The sequence below is a fragment of the Felis catus genome, chromosome D3 (assembly GCF_018350175.1).
Source record: "Felis catus isolate Fca126 chromosome D3, F.catus_Fca126_mat1.0, whole genome shotgun sequence".
NCBI classification, from domain to species: Eukaryota; Metazoa; Chordata; class Mammalia; order Carnivora; family Felidae; genus Felis; species Felis catus.
The window spans coordinates 46686698-46699161 of NC_058379.1; the positions used below are offsets into that span (position 1 = coordinate 46686698).

At 41.4% G+C, this 12464-nt stretch overlaps 1 protein-coding gene across 8 annotated transcripts in view; it reads right to left on the reverse strand.

Annotated features, from left to right (window-relative positions):
• OSBPL1A (oxysterol binding protein like 1A) overlaps window positions 1-12464 on the reverse strand; it is a 270348-nt gene that overhangs the window by 22086 nt on the left and 235798 nt on the right. The gene's annotated exons all lie outside the window — the stretch shown is intronic.

Sequence of the window (12464 nt, forward strand, 5' to 3'; positions counted from 1 at the left end):
ATTGCAGCCCATGAAACTGAATTAGCATCAGTTCACTTTCACAAATCTTTCCCAGAGGGCAATATGGAGTATATTGTTCTAGGCCTCGAAGGAAATATAAACACTCCCCACACATTCTCCTTCTCTTCAAGGAGCTCATGATCTGGTGAGCATTAGATAACAACTATTAATAAATCTGCCTTAGATGAGAATTAGGAAACGGGGGGCGTCTGGGCGGCTCAGTCTGTTAAGCATCTGACGCTTGATTTTGGCTCAGGTCATGATCTCACAGGGAGACTGAGCCCTGCATTAGGCTCTGCGCTGAGAGCACAGAGCCTGCTTGGGATTCTCTCTCCCTGCAACCCACCCCTGCTCATGTTCTCTCCCTCTCTCTCTCAAAATAAATAAACGTAAAAAAAAATTAGGAAATGGGATACAAAGATGATGGAGCCCCCAAAACCAAAAATCTTCATAGTGAGCTAATGATCAAAGCTGAAAGAAATTTCAGGCTGTTTTTGAACAACATTGAGGTTTCCTGAGCGTGCAAATCTACTCTGCTTTGTGGACTAGGTACTAGAAGGCTATTGTACACATTACAGAACAGGCTTTAAATTCTGTCTGCTAGAATGACACAATCACAGTAGACTTCCAAAAATAATGTAATGATTGGGCGGGGGGGGGGGGGGGTGGGGTGGGGGTGGTCTCTGACTTGAAGTTTCAACCCTGTATACCCTATCCTGCCAGCAAACAACAGCATCGTTAGGTCTTTAAAAAATTCATTACTTAACATACTTATCTTGGTATTCTCTAGGATATTTGGATGATCTTCCCAACGCTTCACCTACCATTAGTTATGTTTCCTTTGGAAATCAGGTCTTTCATAAATTTTACTGACTAAAGCTACAGGCCAGGTGAACACTCCCAAGGTGCCATCCAAGTTGAATGCCACCTGCCTTAGCTGACTTTCCCCTCCTCAATAACTTACTAATCCATACAATTAAAATCCATACAATTAAAAGTAATATAACTTTCACAAGACTACAACTAGAGTGCATTAGAAACATTAAGCTCATTCATTACCATAAAGTTTGCAGAACAGACAGACATGTAACAGCTCAACCTAATTAACAGAAGTGGTAAGTCTATTGCTGTCTCACTGGGGAGACAAGAGAGAATACGAACACAGAAAGAGATAAAGAAGACTGCACTATATACACTTGGAGATCTCAGTAAGTCCAGAAATTCACTGATGGGGCCCACGTCAGAAAACTGGGACTACCAATGTTTATCTCCAATGAGATGTCTCAAGCTCTCTTCCTTCTATTTAAAAATACCTTTCTGGGGCGCCTGGGTGGCTCAGTCGGTTAAGCGGTCGACTTCAGCTCAGGTCATGATCTTGCGGTCCGTGAGTTCGAGCCCCGCGTCGGGCTCTGTGCTGACAGCTCAGAGCCTGGAGCCTGTTTCAGATTCTGTGTCTTCCTCTGTCTAACCCTCCCCCGTTCATGCTCTGTCTCTCTCGGTCTCAAAAATAAATAAACGTTAAAAAACAAAACAAAAAAAAAAACCTTCCTTGGGGCGCCTGTTAAGCGGCTGACTTCGGCTCAGGTCATGGTCCGTGAATTTGAGCCCCACGCCGGGCTCTGTGCTGACAGCTCAGAGCCTGGAGCCTGTTTCAGATTCTGTGTCTCCCTCTCTCTGACCCTCCCCCGTTCATGCTTTATCTCTGCCTCAAAAATAAATAAACGTTAAAAAAAAAATTTAAAAATACCTTCTTTCTTTCTTTAAAGAAACAAAACAAAACAAAAAACACAAGGGTGCCTGGGTGGCTCAGTCAGTTGAGCGTCTGACTTCGGCTCAGGTCATGATTTCATGGCTCATGAGTTCAAGCCCCATGTTGGGCTCTGTGCTGACAGCTCAGAGCCTGGAGTCTGCTTTGGATTCTATGTCTCCCTCTCTCTGCCCCTTCCCCACTTGCACGCTCTCTCTCTCTCTCAAAATAAGTAAACATTAAAAAAAAATCATAGAGGAATACATAACTCTTGAAGTAAAAATGAAAATGCTCCTTTACCCAGAAACGAAGCACCATCAACTATTTGGGATATACTGCTATGTAATTACACAGCAATACGTTAGACATAGGGGATTTCAATACTCTATGTGCAACGGACAGATCACCTAGACAGATGATCAAAAAAGAAACAATGGACTTAAATGACATGTTAGGCCAGACAGACCCCACAGACATCTACAGAACATTCCACTGAACAGCAGCAAAATACATACTCTTCTCAAATGCCCACAAAACATTCTCCAGGACAGATTATACATTAGGCACAAACCAGTCTTCATAAATTTAATAAGATTCAATTGATACCAAGCAACTTTTTGAGCCAAAAGAGTATGAAATTAGAAATGAATTACAAGAGGGGTGCCTGGCTGGCTCAGTTGGAAGAGCATGCACTTCAATCTAGGGGTCAAGGGTTTGAGCCCCACTTGGGCTGTAGAGACTACTTAAACAAGTAAAACTTTAAGAAGAAGAAAAAAACTAATTGTAACAAAAAAACCACATAAATTCACAATTATGTGAGATTTAAAACATACTACTGAATAACCAATCAAAGAACCAAATTCAAAGGGAAAATCAAGAAATATCTTGAGACAAATGAAAATGGAAATACAACATGCCAAAGCTGATGGGATGCAGCAAAAGCAATTCTAGGAGGGAGGTTTACAGCAATAGAGGACTACCTCAAGCAGCAAGAAAAATCTCAAATAAACAATCTAACCTTACACCTAAAGGAGATAGAAAAAGAACAAACTAAGGCCAAAGGCACTAGAAAAAAGGATGTAACAAAGATCAGAAGGGAAATAAATGAAATAGAGACTAAAAAGCCAACAGAAAAAAGAATTCAAATAAAATAATAAATAAAAGGAAAGACATAATTGATACCATAAAAATACAGGGGATCATATGGGCAAAATGGGTGAAGGAGAGTGGGAGACAGAGGTTTCCAGTTATGAAATAAGTAAGTCATGGGGAAAAAGGTACAGCACAGGGAAGGTAAGCAATGTAACATATGTAATGTGTGGTGAGAGGTGGTAGCTACACTTGTGGTGAGCACAGCATAATGTGTAGACTCGTTGAATCACCATGCTGTACACCTGAAACCAGTGTAACATTGTATATCAACTACAGTTCAATTAAAAAAAATACATGGAAAAAATGCAAAGGCTCATAAACTACTATGAGCAATTACATACTAACAAATTGGAAATCTTAGAAGAAATGGATGAATTCCTAGAAATACATACCCTACAGAGTGAAATCATGAAAAAGGAGAAAATCTGGACAAATTATCAATAAGGAGACTGAAACAGTAATCAAAAGTCTGCCAACAAACAAAAGTCCAGGATCACATGGCTTCACTGGTAAATTCTGCCAGAATGTACTTCTCTGACTCTTTCAAAAAATAGTAGAGGGAACACTTCCAAATACATTTTGTGAAGTTAGCATTAACCTGATCCTGAAACCAGGCAAGGACACTACAATGAATGTGCATCTGATGAGCACGGATGCAATGTACCTCAAACAAAGTATTAGCAGACCAAATTCAAAAGTACCTTAAAAGGATCATATACACCATGATGAGGTGGATACACTCTAAGGATACAGGATGGTTCAACACCACAAATCAATAAATGTGATATACCATATTAACAAAATGAATGATTAAAATCGTGTGATCACCTCACTAGATGCAAAAAAAATACATGTGACAAAATTCACCATCCTTCCATGATAAAGCTCTTAACAAAGTGGGTAAAGTGGGAACATACCTCAACCTAATAAAGTCCATATATGCCAAGCCCACAGCTAACATCACGCTTCCTGATTTCAAACAGTATCACAAAGCTATAGTAATTGACACAGTATGGTACTGGCACAAACCTGGCCACACAAGTAAATGGAACAAAGAGCCCAGAAATAAACCCACACATATCTGGTTAATTTCTGACAAAGGAGCCAAGAATATACAATGGGGGGAAAGGACAGTTTCCTCATTAGATGTTGCTAGGAAAACTGGACAGCCATATGCAAAAGAATGATGCTAGACCACTATCTTACACCATTCACAATAATCAACTCAATACAGATTAAAGATTTAAATGTAAGAACTGTAACCATATAACCCCTAGATGAAAACACAAGGGGTAAGATCGTCATAGGTCTTGTAATGATTTTTTTTTTTTAATCTGACATCAAAAGCAAAAGTAACAGGCAAAAACAAACATCTGGGACCATATCAAACGGAAAACCTTCTGCACAGCAAAGAAAACCATCAACAAAATGAAAATAATAACCTATAGGATGGGAGAAAATATTTGCAAATCACGTATCTGATAAGAGGGTAAGATCCAAGATACATATTAAAAAAACTCTTACAACTTAATAGAAACAAAAAAGATTAAAACATGGGCACAGGAAATGAGTAGACGTTTTTTCAAAGACGACATCCAAATGGCCAATAGGTAAAGGTGCCCAATACCACTAATCATCAGGGAAATGCCAATCAAAACTACAATGAGATTATCACCTCCCACCTGTTAGGATGGCTTTTATATGAAAGAGGTGAATGGCTGGCAATAATGTGGAGAAAAGGGAGCTCTTATACACCACTGGGGGATGTAAAGTGGTACAGACACTGTGCAAAGCACAATGGACATTTCTTAAGAAATTAAAAACAGACCTGCCCTATGATTCAGCAGTTCCACTTCTGGATATTTACCCAAAGAAATGAAAAGACTTTTTTTTTTAATGAAATTTATTGTCAAATTGATTTCCATACAACACCCAGTGCTCATCCCAACAGGTGCCCTCCTCAATGCCCATCACCCACTTTCCCCTCCCCTCCACTACCCATCAACCCTCAGTTTGTTCTCAGTATTTAAGAGTCTCTTATGGTTTGCCTCCTTCCCTCTCTGTAACTTTTTATCCCCCCTTCCCCTCCCCCCCCGGTCTTCTGTTGAGTTTCTCAGGATCCACATATGAGTGAAAACATATGATATCTGTCTTTCTCTGCCTGACTTATTTCACTTAGCATAACACTCTCCAGTTCCAACCACGTTGCTACAAAAGGCCAGACTTCATTTTTTCATTGCCTAGTAGTATTGCATTGTATATATAAGCCACATCTTCTTTCGTCAGTTGATGGACATTTAGGCTCTTCCCATAATTTCTATAGCTATTGTTGAAAGTGCTGCTATAAACATTGGGGTACAAGTGCCCCTATGTATCAGCACTCCTGTATCCCTTGGGTAAATTCCTAGCAGTGCTATTGCTGGGTCATAGGGTAGATCTATTTTTAATTTTTTGAGGAACCTCCACACTGTTTTCCAGAGTGGCTGCACCAGTTTGCATTCCCATCAACAGTGCAAGAGGGTTCCCGTTTGTCCACATCCTCTCCAGCATCTATAGTCTCCTGATTTGTTCATTTTAGCCACTCTGACTGGTGTGAGGCGGTATCTCAGTGTGGTTTTGATTTGTATTTCCCTGATAAGGAGTGATGTTGAGCATCTTTTCATGTGCCTGTTGGCCATCTGGATGTCTTCTTTAGAGAAGTGTCTATTCATGTTTGCTGCCCATTTCTTCACTGGCTTATTTTGAAAACACTAACTTGAAAAAACATGTGCACCCCATGTTCATTAGAGCATTATTTAGAAAAGTCAGTATGGAAACAACCTAAGTGTCCATCAACAGATAAATGAATCAAGAAAATGTGATCATTGGGTCAAGAAAATGACATACACACCCAGGAGTATTATTCGGCCATACAAAAGAAGAAAATCCTGCCATTTGTGACAACACGGATGAAACTGGAGGGCCTTATGCTAAGTGAAATAAGCCGGACAGAGAAAGACAAGTATTCCATAGTATCACCTACATGTGGAAACAATCAACAACAACAACACAATAAAGAACAAACTCATAGAAACATAGTAGGGAGGTGGTTGCCAGAGGCTGCAGGTGGTGAATATGGGAAAGACTGTTAAAAGAGTACAAACTTTTAGTTGTAAGATGAGTAAGATAGAAAGATCTAATGTATAACATGGTGACTATAGTTGATAACACTGTTTTCCATAAGTGAAATTTGGTAAGGAAGTAGAATTTAAATGTTCTCACACACAATGTAAGATGAGATGTGTGTATGTGAGGTGACTGATGTGTTAAATAACTCAAGGGGAATTCTTTCACAGTGCACAACATATGCAGTCATCTTATATACACTTTAAATGTCTTATAATGTTGTCAACTATATATCAAAAAACCCCATCCCTTCTACAGCCAATGTGCAGTATAGAATATACATTAGAAATAATTTTTCAAAATATCTTCTGAAAAAAATTAATTTACCATCTACTAGGTGCCAGGCACTATTTTAGGCACTGAGTTAAAAGACTTGGTAGGGCCAGTCCTGACCAAAGATGCCCTGCTCTCTTCCCTTACCTCTTACAGATCCTACCCATATTTGAAGGGTCAGCTCAAGTCTCTCCTTCTCAGCTGTTCTAGTTCTCATTGATTTCTCACTTCCTCCAACACCCGGCATACCAGAATCTATATCTCACAATTTAGCTCTTGGTTGTGTATTGGATTGCATACTGTTATGTCAGCTCATCTCGCTAACTCTACAGTAATACGGTTCTTGAAGGGAGGGATAAAATCTTGTACTCTGCCTGTGTCCTCATCACCCCAGAGAGAGAAGAGTACACTGCAGGTGCCTCTACCCTCCATGCTCCTCTGCAGTCCCAATGCCTGCGGACTTTATGCCTACGCAGGCATTTATCACAATACGCTAGACTTTGCTGACCCTTCTACTGGAACACAAGCTTCTTGACGTCAAACCCTCTTTTTTTAAAAAAATTTTTTTTAACGTTTTATTTATTTTTGAGACAGAGAGAGACAGAGCATGAACGGGGGAGGGTTAGAGAGAGAGGGAGACATAGAATCGGAAGCAGGCTCCAGGCTCTGAGCCATCAGCCCAGAGCCCGACACGGGGCTCGAACTCACAGACCGTGAGATCGTGACCTGAGCTGAAGTTGGACGCTCAACCAACTGAGCCACCCAGGCGCCCCTCAAACCCTCTTTTTAATGATACACAATAGTTTATGTGGCAAAATGTTGTTAGGTTACAAAGCCACATGTTTAAAGATATGTTTTATAGACATAGCAACAAATACTAGGAGGTCATAGCACCAAAAAATTAACAGCTGTTGTCTCTATGAGTTGGTAGTGCAGGTAATCTTGACAACCTTATTTATGCTTTTCCATATTTTGTTTCCTAATGTGAACATGTATTGCTCTTTTAATCAGGAGTAAAACAAGAGATCTTAAAATCTAATACTTTCAAGCCTGGCCAAAGGAAGTGAACAACCTTGCACCACAGACACTGGATCGCTTTAGAACACACGCATGGACATTATGCGAATCATAAAATGTACGAGAGAAAAGCGAAGTCTAAGCATAAGGGAAAAAGAACAGCGACAGAACGTGCTCAGGTTGGTCCAGGCCAAAGCTCCAGGGACACTGAGGTGGCTAAGAGAGTGAGTTCTGAACAGAAAGCCACATGGTAGCTAGCTGGGACAGGGGCCTGGGAGTTACTGTTTAATGGGTACAGAGTCAGTTCTGCAGGACGAAGAGGCTGGGTGGACGGTGGTGATGGCTGCACATGGCGAATGTACTGATGCCACCGAACTGCATGCTTACAAATTGTGAAGATGGTACAGTTTATGCTGTGAATTCTACCACAATTAGAAAAACAAAAAGGAATGGGGTCTGAGATTGAAGGCCCCTTGCTACCTAATACTTGCGTCACCACAAGTAAGTCCCTCACCTCTCCTCAGATGGGGATTTCATTGCATACGTCACAGGGCTTGTAAAGATCAGGTTAATTCATCTATGGCACTTAGAAGAGCACCAGGCAGACATGAAGTGAGCAATAAATGTGAGCTATTACCATTAAGAATGCATGCAAGAGTGCCAAGTCCTCCCAGATGCAGAGAGGCAAGACAGCCTCAGAGGTTGGGATACTTCACCTGGTCGCCTGGGCTGTAGAAAAGCTATTGAGAAAGCAGCATGGCTTCCGCGCTCTGACTTTAAAGGGTGAGGGACTGAAGGAAAGGACCCCTGCTCCCCCTGGAGCCCCAGCCAGGACGGGATGGCTGCAGTCCCCCTGGTAAGGTTCTCTCTGCTGGCCGGCTGGCTGCTCCATCCAATCACCAAGACAGGAATTCACGGAGGGGACGACTTGAGTCATGTCCTTGACTAGTATGTGACCCACACCGTGCCATTCTTCATCTCTACATTTCACTTCGTTGTGTACAACATCAGGATGAGATGTACTCATTACAGCAATGAAGAACTTTACCTCAAAGCTTGATTCTGGATTTTTTCCCCCCAAAAAGTACTAAAAGGACTACAAAATATTCCCTGAGGGAATAGGATATGTGCTAGAGGTGAGGGCATTTTAGCTTGTCCCTAATTACAGAGAATCAGATGAGAATCGTGTCCTAGGGGCTTAATCTTTCATCTCTAAAGCAATGCTGGGTATGCTGTACCTCTTCACACATAGCCCCCACCCCCCTGGGGAAAATATACAGGCAAGGACAGGACCATCCAGGGTCTACTAGCCACTGGCCTCTCACACTGGTTGGCTAGACTTTATAGGAGTTAGTGAGTCAGTGAAAGTGGGCGTAGTATAAACTCTGAGACCACTGCACAAAGGACATGGTTTTATCATGAATTCAATGGGTAGATTATTTCCAATCATTTGAAAAGCTCCTAATCTAAATAAGCTTCTTTAAATCCAATGTTGTAATCTAGAATAATTTAAACTCTTTCTTACTTCTTTTAGTTAGCCCAGAACGTAAGCATTCAGAGAAATGAAAAGGCACACATCTGGGCCAAATATCAGAGAGGGAATACAAAGGAAAGAAAAGATCCCGGAGAACATATACATAAATCCAGTCCACCATAACAACAGCCTCACCCTGAGAATGAGAAGAGTAGGAGTATTTATACTCTTAAAATACAGCAATAGACTTAATTTTATTGCCTCTATTAGTGAAATTATTTTAAAATACTATTACAGTAATTTTTAATTGTTAAAATCTACAGTTCCCTAGGTATGTAATGAAAACTCAAGTGACAGAAACCCTATTTCATTCCGTTTTGGAATTTTACAGTGACCTCACTTTTACTTCCCATATAATAAAGTTTGGTAGTGGACTCTCTAGATGCCGTATACTAATTAGTACTGTGCAGATTCCAATAATAGGAGAAGAAACAACACACGTTATGAGGGTCAGGTTTCAGGAAGAAACATGAACTAGGCTACTCTGATCACCGGGAGCATCAGTCGGCTGAAAAATTAAATATTTATGCCAGGCAGTTCCACCCTGTGACCCAGCTAAAAACACAGTTTAAATTTATCCATGCAAATTAATAGCAACCAATGATGAAACTGAAGAAACTCTTAATTGCAATTTCTCATCTGCTGACAAACTGAGAAAGGGAAAAAGAGAGAGAGAGAGAGAGAGAGAGAGAGAGAGAGAAAGGCTGTTTGCTTCATCTTTTGAGCACTATATAAACAACCTGAAGGCAAGGCCAAGTTTGATCCCAGCTAAAATGGAAAATATTTTATAGCTGTAAACTCTAACACTGTAATACCCAATTGTGCAAATATTTAAGACCTGGGTTACAGAGAGAAACTCAACTTAGGTCTCTGGCTAAATTCGTCTGCTCGTTTGCCCAGGCAGCCAGTGTGCAGGCAGAGTCCTCACCCAGGAGTGGGACCCAAGCACTAAATGGGTTTCCAGGCTCCTCAGTGTTGGGCAAGTGCTAGAAGCAGCCTTGGTTCTGCTTGTTGGATGTCCCTTCTGCAAGATGAAGTTGGCACTGGCTCCTTCCTCACCCCCCCCCCACCACCCCACCTCCCACAGCTACCAAGGATGTAAACATTCATCCCGCTTACATTTAAGGGCTTTGGAGGGTCAAAGGTCTCTTTCACATCTTCGGCTACTCAGCCCCCTCCCTCCATAAGATGTCTACCATCTATCTACTAGTTTATCTTGCATGAGAGGTTCTTGCTATCCGAATACCACTGATTGTGCCCAAAGCAGCCGCACGAAGAACTCAAAAGACTCCTGGGACCATCTGGATGAGCAGTTTAAAAAAGGCCTCCCGCCCTTATGCCTTCTGCTGTTGGTCACACCACTGTTCCTCAGCTCTCACAGACCTGCCCAAGGGGAACACAACAGGGGAATGAGTGGGAGATAACACACTTGGAAATGAAGGAACTGTGGAGCAGGAAAGGGGTATGTGTTTGCGTGTGAACTGAACCACACTGTGCTCAGCTTGGTGCAAACCAACGGTAAAAAACAGAAAAACAGAAGACAAGCTACAAGGAAAAAGATGAACAAAAAGATATTCTTTTCCTATTCTTCCTGTCTAGTAGCGGAGTATTTTCAGAGTTGGGAGGCATTTAACCGAAGTCTGGACAACCACGACAGGAACGTGGAAGGACAACAGATGTACTGGCTGACGCCTGGATGGATCTCAGTCTTCACCCTGTATTCACTCAAGGTGCACAAAGACTGGCTAGTAGCTACGTGGGCGGGGCTGCTTTAAGGGAACCAATTTCCAGAGGCTCAGCCTCCACAGGCACTCTTACCTAATTATGGGAAGGTCTGAGCAGACACCTGCATTGGAGGTCATGCTTTCTCTTCTCCCACTTGCCCTCAACTACTCTTCTGTGACGGGGGTGGGATGGGGGGACACCTCACACCATCCTCAATCACTGTATAGTATTCTCACTCTGAAATGTAAAACTCGTTAGGGCACCAAACGAAGGGAGGTGTAGAAGTACAGTACTGGTATCAGTGAGGCCCCTTTGACTGAGGCGCCATAACCTGCATGAGGGCCCCATGACTTTCCCTGTTTCAGTTAAGGGAAAGACCTGACATCAGAAAAGGGCTCCTCTGGCCATTTCTCCCATACCAGGGTATTCTGCTTTCAGAAGACTGGAAAGGAAGGTGGTAAAGATGCTAGGTTTTGTTTAACTACTTTGCTGTTTCTGTTCCCCGTCTCTCAAGTCAGTATTTATCATGTACCAGCTTTGGCAAAGCTCCAAATCTTACCTCAGTCTGTATCAACCTTAGATTTAGAATTCAAGAATGGGACAGATGTCACAGTGACATATACTAACATGTTTATCTGAACCCCAAAATACCATCACTCCTGGCAGGACATCCAGTTGACCTGGGATGTGTCCGAGTATGGACCGGCTCTACGGCTGTGTGCAGGCACCCTGCATCAAGTGAATGAGCTAGATCTGTGGTTTTGAGGGAAAAACTGTAAAGCTCACGGTAAGATAAAAGCATTTTATCAAAAATTATTATACTGATACAGGTGTGTTTCAGCGAAAAATATTTCAATTTTCTCATCCCCGTCTCACTACTGCAATGTACATGTGAGTAAGAGGACAGAGCAACGTGTGCACCAAGAGTTGAGAGCCCTGGCAAAGCTTCTCTGGCTACATTTCCCAGAGACCAAGGCACCTATGACTCCAATGGAGGCTCAGAAGACCTTCTACGAGTTAGACTTCTCCAAATTTGTTCACAGTAACAATGAAGAAAGTCCTAATTGAGCTGTCAACTTATGGATCATAAAAATTTTTTTTTTCAATATATGAAGTTTATTGTCAAATTGGTTTCCATACAACACCCAGTGCTCATCCCAAAAGGTACCCTCCTTAATATCCATCACCCCCCTCCCCTCCCTCCCACCCCCCATCAACCCTCAGTTTGTTCTCAGTTTTTAAGAGTCTCTTATGCTTTGGCTCTCTCCCACTCTAACCTCCTTTTTAAAAATGTTTTTGATAATACATTGTTACCTGAACTTGTGGCACACAGTTGGCAAAGGGTTGAAGAACTGAACGGTATTGCGAGATTCAAAAACCCCCAAATCCCTACTCCCATCTGTCTACTAATATGAGCAAGGTTTTTTAATCCCAGAATCTATTAGAAAATTACATAGCTGTTATTGAAAAGTCCATCACATTCTAGCAATAGATAGGTGACATTCTCAGATCTCTAAACCCAGCAGAAAAAATCCATTTTATGAACATTTCACCCTTTATGTTAATATTTTCATAAATTTTGTAATGCTTGTTATTTTGATAACTCACATATTAATACTTGTAAGAATAACAAGATACAAAGAAACTTAAAGTCTTAAGGTCACAGGATATACACTGCCTGATTTTTATTTTTAAAAGTATTTTTGTGATAGCAAAGTGTGATAATCAGTAAAAGACCTTAAAAGATAAAAAGTGTAGGAAATATGGAGAAGAAGAATGAATCAAAGGAGCAAATGGAACTGTAAACTTTTCAACTCTTAAAGTAACAGCTTGCTCTTGTATTGAAATCTC